Raw genomic sequence first — 10,207 nt, 5'->3', positions numbered from 1 at the left:
TTGTGTGATGAACCTAATTAGGTCAAATTATATAACAGATATATGTACTTTAGTTAAATAGTAAAATTAGTCCATTTATCTTAATCTGTTCAAATTGGATTCCTATTCATTTAATAGTCGACTTTAGTTAATTTATTAATCGTTCGAACTTTTTTCTGTAAAAATTGATAATATAATATTTTAACTTTTTTAATATAGCATTTTTGCTTATATGGCCATTGACTTTGTTGATGTGTAAAGTCATCGTGATAAAAAGTGATGATGTGGTAAAATTTTTTAACACTTCATCATTTTTTCACATCAACTTTTCTCAAATTACACGGCTCGTCTCTATACTTTGGTTAAATAATAGAATTAGTCATTCTACTTTAATATGTGTTCAAATTTGATCCTTATATATCAATTAATTATCAAATTTAAAATTTGATCTAAAATAACATATAAAAGCATAAATTATTAATTTGAGCGTGATATTTTTTTTCATATTTAGATAAATTTTTTTTGGATATTTGAATTATTAATTGGACTTAATTTGACAAATTGGGTTAATCTCAAATTAGACTATAAGCCCAAAATAAACTAAATTATATATTTTCTTTATTTTTTATTTATTTTATTTTTTCACTTTTTGTTAATTTCTTTTATGATATTCTTAAAATATAAAAAATAAAAAAAAACTTGTAAAATGACTAAAGCATAAAAATTAGATTGAAAAAATCATAGTCAACAAACTAAGATATACCGTCAACAATAAAAGCAATTGTAGACATTCTATTCATTTTGAAAAAAAATTTCAATATTAAATGGCTTTGAAATTTCATCTCGACATTAGGCTCTAAAATCATTTTTTGATCAATTGGTTTAACTGTGAAATTGAATTTTAAACCCAAATTTAAAACTCTAAAAGTATTTTATTTATTTTATTGTTTAGTTAGTGAAAATCAAGAAGTCAAAGTAAAAAAAAATAAAAAAAAATAAAAAATTGAAAAAAGTTAAGGAAAATATGAAAATTTTTTTGGAAATATTAATTTGAAAAAAAATTGAGAATTCAATAGCGATCGACAAGGTAACACAACAAAAATAAAGACAATTAGCAAAAACCATTAGAAATAGTTTTTTACCGAGAAATTTTTTTTTAAAGGTTTGAAATTTATAATTTTTAGGGTATTATGCTCAATTTTGCTTTAGATGATGATACAAAATGGTGGTGTCGATAATCGATTTCTGGGTATTAACGGTTTTAGTTTTTATGGATAAATTTTCTGTGATTGTTGAATTTTTCAATCCCTGATTTCTATAAATCCCATTAAAATATGAGTTCTTTGGAGGAGACTTGTAAAAAGAAGTAAGAGAAAAACAAGGATGAAAGAGGAGAAAAAAGGAAAATTAAAAAAGAAATTGTTTTTATAATAGGTTGAAACGATGTTATTTTTCAAGAGGGGTTTGGTGCAAATCTTGTGTTGACCTATACATTGACTTTGTTTACAATTCGATCTATCTGTATTGAAAAGTTTTTTTGTCTTTTATTTTAGTTTTATTTTACTTATTTTAGATTAAATCGTAAATTCGATAGTTAATTTATGTATAGGGATCAAATTGAACATACATTAAGATAAAAAGACTAATTCCACCATTTAACCAAAATATAAGGATAAGTTGTGCAAATTAAGAGAAGTTGGCATGAAAAACTGATGACATGTCAAAAAATTTTATCACGTTATCATATTTGACCACATAGACTTTACATGTCAACAAAGTTAATTGTCACGTAAGCAAAAATGTCACATAAAAAAAATTAAAATATCACATTATCAAGTTTAACGGAACAAGTTTGAACTATTAACAATTTGATTCAATTTGATAATAAAATGAAGTATATGAATCCAATTTGAAAACATTAAGATATGAGAATTAATCTAATCATTTAACTAATGTACAGATATCCGTTACATAATTTGATCAACTTAATTATCCACACATGGATTAGTTCAAAATCATAGGATGGAAAATAGTCAAATTCAAAAAGATAATACAGTGATTAATTATGACAAATAATCTTTGACCAAACTTGCTAGAAACTAAAGGACCAACAAAATCGACAAAACCAATTGATTTAAGTCATTTCAATTACTTTTTATTTTCGTGCTATTAATTAGTCAATTTGGTTACCTAAACAGATGAAGCCCAATTAATCGGTTTTTAAGTTTTTATAATTGACTTAACCGAACTGATAGATTGCTCTGGTTTATTTAAAAGTCAATATAGGTTTAAGAAACATTTACACCAATAATTTAGGTGTAAATCATGTAAATCAATTTTTATGGTTTTGTACATCAACTTAAATATTATATTTTAAAATTAAAAAAAATATTTATATTATGAATAATATGATAGGATTTAAACTTTTTAAAATTTCATTATTTATGTTTCGTAAATAGCAATAACTATTATATAAAATTAACTATAAATTCTCTATACTCTCGACACATATCTTTTTAAGAGTATAGAGGGGATTATTTAATTTATTAAAAAATTTGTTATTTCATATCTTAATATAACCATAATTAAAATACACAATTTAAAATCAAATATTATGAACGGATTATATTAAGTACTATACAAGAAATTTTTGTCTCATGGGATTGGTATACGACCACTTTTTCTATAACTCTTCCAATTTCAACATAAAAAAGTCTTTAGACAATTTAAGAGAAAGGAAAAATGCCATTGGGATCAATAATTGGCTTTACTTTGTCGCTCTTTAAAGAAAGTTTCATGCAACATCATTTGAAGTGACTATGAACTTGAATGCTGGTACTGATAATACTGAACCCTCTGCCCTCTCAAACAAAACTGAAAAAAATCCTACTCAATAAACAATAAATAAAATACCACAAATTCTAAAGCTCACCACAAAAAAAAAAAAAAAGCAAAAAAAAAAAGGCAGTTAAACACAGACCCACTGCTCATATCTCAAAGCCCACAAAACTCATAAGTTAGGTAAGCTATTAACTTTCTTAAACCTTAGGGATACTTTTAATATAGAAAGTATAGATTTTTAGTATTGGACATGATTTGATATTAAGACTGAGTAATTAACAAGAATTATACCCTTAACGGCAAGGAAGATAAGCATGATTGAAAGAATGAAGGAGACTCAACAGATGACTGATTTCGCAGCTAAACACAGCGTAAAACCAGTCATTGAATTTATACCTATAGATTATATGAACACTGCCTTCTCGAAGCGGATGCCAAATACCATTTTGACCACATAAATTATTAATAAATAACCTCCCAAGGAAATGGTAAATGTTAGGAGTGTTCTTGTTGCCAGATTTTGCTCTGATATTCAGGTAACTATTTGAGAGTTTTCGAAGTCTGGTCATCGAAAGATAAGATGTTACTGCACTTGGCTGTGTTCTCTATTCCACATCATGAACAGTTGAAAAGGGTTTGGCCGAGGCAATTTATAAAAGAGAAGTTGAGAACATTTACAAAGCATACCTTTCTCGGCCTTTTGGCTAAGATCAAGTGTAGTATCTGTTCTTATCAGTTTAATATCTGATACGTGGGTCATTGATCCACATGATATTAAATTAATTTTTTGAGGGCGAAGGCCCATCACAGCAGCTTGCTGCTGGGGTTTTCGAGCGTCGCCTATGCGTTGCACTACTGCATGGGCCAGGCGCACCCTACCAGTTCTAGTTGAAATAGATTCGACCTTCTTTGTGTTTAACAAAAAAATTTCTGTTGAAAGCTTGTCAGATCAAAGTGGTTGTGAAAAATAGAGGATTCTTTTCAAACAATTTGATGTTTTTTGTATTTAAATCAGGAGGCATGCTACAAAATATTCAGAGCTGTTAGACAAAGAGACACGGAACCAAAAATACAACAGAAAATAGAACTGAAACAGAATGTTGAAAACACCCAATATGGGCACAAAGTTTGATTCTAGTAATGCAGTCTTAGATAAGAGGAAAAATAATCGAATAATCGTTCTCTGATGAAAATAAAATAACTGCCCTTTTTTGTGTTTTGTGCATACCAGGTATGCAACATATAATCAAATATAAAAATCCCTTGGAGGATTTATGAATTTGTAATAGATTTACAGAGTAAGAGGTTGTTGTTGAGAGATCTAAAACTGGAAAAGAATTTTAGAATTCTTATAGAAATGGGTAATTAGAGTCTAAAGAGAATTATGAACTAAAAATATCCATTAAGCATAGTCTAAAAAAAAAAGTTTTCGAATATTATTCCTCTCACATTAGAAACTTCGCTCACTTCCTCAAACACTTGAAACTTGAGACTGAGGCGCATTCGCAACAATACAATACATCTATGACTAGAGAATTAGGAAGAATAGATCTAGCAATACAATCACCAAACTATTAACACTTCCAATACCCATACCATCAACTCAAAGGCTCTGACAAGACGTCACCACTTAAAAAACAAGCGAGATTTGAGTCCATTTTCTTCGCTTTCTATTCCTATTTTTTAGCTACGATTAAAAGTTTTACTGCCTTTTTCTAAGTTGGATTTAGTTTCATTTGAGTCAGTATATCAATTCATTGGATTTAGTTTCATTTGAGTCAGTATATCAATTCATTGTGTTGGAAACACTAGCTTCTCTTGTTTGCTCTCATGAATACTAACTCAACGCTCTGTATGTGCCCAGTTCCTGTAAAGTGTCCACTTGATTTGATCAAACATTGATTGACTGAACAATGTTGTTTAGGACCAATCTTGGTCTCAAAGGTACTTATAAGAAATAGAAAAACCCTGCAAAACAAAACAAACTAATCAACAAGAATTTATATCAGTAAGTTGTAGAGAGCACGGTCATGTATAGAAATTGACAGATTATAAGAAATACCAAAACATCAGAATTAGTTCGGTATATTTTTTAATAATCATGCAACATAAGGACTTGGGTGACTAGGGTTTAGGGTTTGGGTTCCAAATGACAATTTCATTCTGATTTGAGTACCCTTAAGATTACAAACAAATTGTTCAAAAGAAACAAAAAGAAAACAGAACAAAACCCCAATAATTACATATTATAAATGACATTGAAATCAATTAGTAGCAGTCATTTTCTTAGAATTCACGTCAAAATCAATGGCAGACAAGACAACATTTAGATCAAAATCGACAATTCCTCTCTTTAAGCCATTTAACAATGCAACCTGTATGATAAACATGGGAGCAGGGCAGGCATTTGGCTTCAGTCCCGATTGAAACATCTTCAAAGCACACCGAACACATGACCAATGATCTTTCATCGATCTTTACCTTCTTCAACCCTTCAATGGCTGATTTACTAGCAGGCTTGATCATTTTTGAAGTATTGTTATCAGCAAGAGCATCATCAAGAATCTCCATAATATCATCATCAATATCGAATACTACCACATCTTCCATGTAAGCATCATCAGAGAACTGATCATCATCATCCCTTTCATTATTAAGAAATATGCTGGATAATGGTATGCATAGAAAAGCCTCCTATCCCTCTAAACTCAAATTCCAACAAGGGACTAAAACTTGATCTAATTAATCAGACATATTAAAACTTGAAACAAAGGATGCAATAAAAAGAAGAATGGAAGGTTGCAATTTTTTGTAATTGCAATTTTTGAAAAGCAAAGCCCATGAGAAATTTATAACACAAGAGAAGAAGTGATTTTAAGTTTCTTTAAATTTGAAGGATTATTCATCGGATTTAAGTACTACAATATTTTGGACACTCTTATGTAGCTGGAACAGAAAAAAGTGAAAAAATGAGAAAAAATACGTCAAAGAAAGAGTTATGTGATAAAATAAATTGATTTATTTTTTGTAGTTGTATGAGAAAAAAATCGAAGCCTTGAGAAATTTATGATACAAGAGAAGAGGGGGCTCTAAGTTTCCTTAATTTTGAAGGATTATTCATCCCAACTACAAATGGATTTTAAGTTTTATTAGATTTTGGACACTCTTATGTGGCTGGAACAAAAAAAATAGTGAAAAAATTGAGAAAAATGTAAAATAAATTGATTTCTTTTGGTTGTTGCATGTGAAAAAAATTAAATTTATATTCTTTAGTTAACGTATTTATACATAATACAATAAATATTTAATAAATATATATAAGATGTATAAGTGGATAATTACACTATATTAAGCCACATGCTTAGGTTTGAATTTGACATATATTTTATTGCTAAGTAAGGTATAATTAAAAGTATGCAACTCTTGAATTCTCTCAAATGTTAAAATTTTTTAAGAGAAATTGTGGGTTATATTATATGTAAATGTTCTAGAAACAATTCATAATGGGAGCTTGAGGGTCCTTACCCTTTCCAAAAATTTTAAAAATGTTTGGAGTATATCTATTTATCTATCTATTTATATGTATATAGATATATATAAATATATGCATGTATATTTAAATTGGTGTTGATTATATGTATTATAATTTAATAAAACTTAAAATCACATTGTCATTTCTTAACTATATCCATCAATTATATATTAAAATCAATAATATTGTCATAAGTGTTAAATAAAAAATATATAAATTTAATAAAAATTAAATTAAAATTTTAATTTTCTTAATAAAATTAAATCAGACGAATTGATTCAATTGATAAGTTCATCGCCTTAATTTAAAAAAATAGTAAGATTCAAATATTATTAATGGTAACCATTGCTAACTGTAACTCTTGTATACAACACATTTTGCTCATATTTCTTTTTTATTATTTAAATTACTATTTTAGTTAACTTTATCTTAAAATCAAAGTTCAAAATTTGTCGTCTGCGACCTCTTGAGGTAGTGAGCAAGTAACTCTAAGAAGACACCAAATCTTACTTCAAGCCATGATTTTTTCCCTTTCCCTTTGGGTTATGCCCTCCTATAGAAAAATTTTTTTTCAAGATTTGCCAGAGAACCACTTAATAGCTCTTCCATAAATGAGTGTTACAACCCTGGTTTAGTTTCTTACCATAATTTAAACTTTTTTAAAAAATGTTGCAAACCGTTGTGTGCATTAGTTGTCAGAAAATTCAAATAAGGGTGGAATAATTGTCACATAATGAATGATGAAACTGGCCAAAGCTATTGAAAAACTTGAAGCTAGAGCCTGGAATAGGATATGATAACGATAATGCATGGCAAATTGGCAATACTCATTTTGGTTGGTCACAACTGGTTAGAGAAAGTGTTTGGCCCTTTCAAATTTCCCCAATTCCCCAAATTTGTGTTTGAGTGATTGAAATTTTATTATACTTCTACTTGTTGTGAATACTATAAAAAGAGACAATCTGGGAATCATAAGACATGCATCTTTGTTTGAATTTGAAGGATCCTTCCTTCTCCTTTTTCCTTTCTAATGGTCATGGAATTGTACACTTGGAATTTTTTTCCAAAAAAAATTTCTTCAAAAAATATTAAATTATAAGTATATGTGCTTGCCAAAAAATAAAAAATAAAAAAAAAAGATTGAGTATATGTGTATTGAGGTTGGTCGATTAGGATTGTAATTTCTATTTGTTTATGTAATTTCATTAATTTAGATATACTTGAGTTACATTTTAATCTTCAATACATTTTAAATAAAATTATGAATGTTGATGGTGTTGTTGGATGTCTTGACTAGAAGGTGGAAGGTGAGGTTTCAGGGAAAAATATCTGTGACCTGTAACCAAAAAGTACGATCATAGGGCATCAGAATTGTTACTCTGAGGCGTGGTTTGACGTTAAGGTAAGGTAAGCAAATAAGGAAGATGAAAATGATAAGGTGTGGGAAGCTTCGGTGGATAAACTTTAAATAGTGTTGGGTCTTGTGTGTTACCTTGCGGACTTGGGTTTTTATCTACTGTTTGTATTAGATCAAAGGTGATGACCTAATTGAAATAGTTGACAGTTTATAGGATATTTGTGGAAAATTCGAGAAAGATCCATCGGATGGGAATTGCATTTAATAATTTAAGGTAAGCATAGGCTGCATTTATTGATCCTAGACAAGTTGGATGCCAGTTGGTCAATTCTGAAGAGATTGTTTTAACAAGTTATTGGTGGAGTTTTAAGTGAGTCCTTATTTTGGTGAAGGACAAGCCATCTCCTTAGAATAGGTGACATAGCTATTTAGTTATGCTTTGCTTAGACGACTCAAAGGCTTAATTGTGTTAATTAAATTTTGACTGTTAACCAATTGATTTAGACATAACAATAAATAATAGTACTACTAAAATTAAAAAAATAAACATGTCACTTATAATTATTCTACTATAATTAATTATAATTCAAAATTACTTATGATTCATTAAAATATTATGTAAAATTCAAACTTATAACTAATGAATATCTATATAACTTTTTGTTATAATTGATTAATAGTGAGTATGATTCAATCCATTACAACCTCGAATACCCTAAAAAAAATAAATGCTAAAAAAATGCATTATATGCATAATTTGCATCTAACTGTGTCGGTTTGAACACCTAAATATTTGGTTAAAATATAAGTATATAAATCTCTTACTAAAACCCTCATTCTCCAAATAAAGTAAGTGTTTGGTTTTGAATTTTATCACATATGTATACAATATAAGGAATTCTTTTCACAAGTGAAATTAGTAATGATAAATTTTCAAATAACTTAATTTTTTTATTGATATTTTTATTTTTTATTATTTTGCAGTTTCTGGATTTTTATAAAAAAAAAATGAAAGCATCCATCAATGAAACCTTAATGATTTCGGCAAAGAACAATGACATATATTGTATCTGTCCAGTTTGTAGATAAGACAAGATATTAGTGGAGACAATTAATTCCTAACTTCCCCCAGAATTCTTTGTAACATACACTAATAATATATATATTTATATATGATGAATTTCTTGAATATAATAAACAATTATTTTTTCTTGCTATCCCTTTTCCTATTAAACAATGAAAAAAAAAAATCAATCAAAGGCATGCTTTAATTTGAGAAAACTTGATCATAATGAAAGGTAAAAAATCATGTTGAAATTTAAAGAATATAACCACCCAGTCTCCAAGACCGTAATGTTAAGGCGAGTGCAGCTGCACAGTCAGGTAATCCGGTGTCGGAAACAATAATCTTGAAACAGCATTGCTTTTCATCTCTAAAACTCGTCAATGTCCATTCTATAGATAATCGATTGTATCATGTCATATATTAGCAGCAATATTTTGAGTCTGAAGGCCTACTTCAGAGTAACCCTTGAATGCTTGCTAATGCATTGATAAATTAGATCAAATCTGAGAAGCTAGTGTTCAACAGGTTTGATTGAACATTAACTGAACGATGTTCTTTAGGGAATATCTTGGTCTCAAAAGCTTTGTCAGAAAGTATAAACTGCTGCATGCATTTTTACTTATTAAAGCAAAAAGGGGTGGTATAAGTAGAAATTGAAGAATTTTTCAAAAACAAAATTATTCTCTATGGTGCATAGAGCATAGTAGTTAAAATTGAAGAATTTAAGGTGTAATAGACGTATTAGTAGTGCAGTCTTAGATGATTAAAAGTTTTACTGCCTTTTTTTTAAGTTGGATTTAGTTTCATTTGAGTCAGTGTATCAATGCATTTATGTTCTGTATGTACCCATAAGATTACAAACAAATTGTTCAAAAGAAACAAAAAGGAAATAGAACATAACCCTAACAAATACATAATATAAACGACATTGAAATCAATTAGTAGTCGTCATGTTTTTAAAATCCACATCAGAATCAATAGCAGGCAATGGGATATTTAGATCAAAACCGACAACAGGCATTTCATAGCGGTACAATGGATATGTATTCGTCTCTTTAAGACATTTAACAATGCAACCTGTATGATAAACATGGGCGCAGGGCAGGCGTTTGGCTTCAATCCCAATTGAAACATCTTCAAACTAAACCGAATATAACACTAATGATCTTTCATTGATCTTTACCTTCTCCAACCTTTCAATGGCTGATTTACTATCAGGCCTGATCGTCTTTGGAGGATCTTCATCAACAAGAGCATCCTCAAGAATCTCCATAATATCATTATCAGTATCGAATATGACCACATCTTTCATATAATCATCATCAGAGAACTGATCATCATAATCCCTTTCATTATTAGGAAACATGCTAGATAATGGTATGCATAGAAAAGCTTCCTATCCCTCAAACTCAAATTCCAACAAGGGACTAAA

The 10,207-nt window shown here is 28.8% G+C and overlaps 1 non-coding gene across 1 annotated transcript; it reads left to right on the top strand.

Annotated features, from left to right (window-relative positions):
• The first annotated feature begins 3,503 nt into the window (after positions 1-3,503).
• On the top strand, positions 3,504-3,699 carry LOC149512452 (U2 spliceosomal RNA). Its single transcript, XR_016332270.1, has one exon. It is a non-coding gene; the product is annotated as a U2 spliceosomal RNA (small nuclear RNA).
• Positions 3,700-10,207: the final 6,508 nt, after the last annotated feature.

The sequence above is a fragment of the Durio zibethinus genome, chromosome 22, assembly GCF_047325235.1.
Source record: "Durio zibethinus cultivar Kanyao isolate XHJ-2024 chromosome 22, ASM4732523v1, whole genome shotgun sequence".
NCBI classification, from domain to species: Eukaryota; Viridiplantae; Streptophyta; class Magnoliopsida; order Malvales; family Malvaceae; genus Durio; species Durio zibethinus.
The sequence above is the reverse complement of the archived record's forward strand: the minus strand, read 5'-3'. Positions and strand labels throughout refer to the sequence as shown.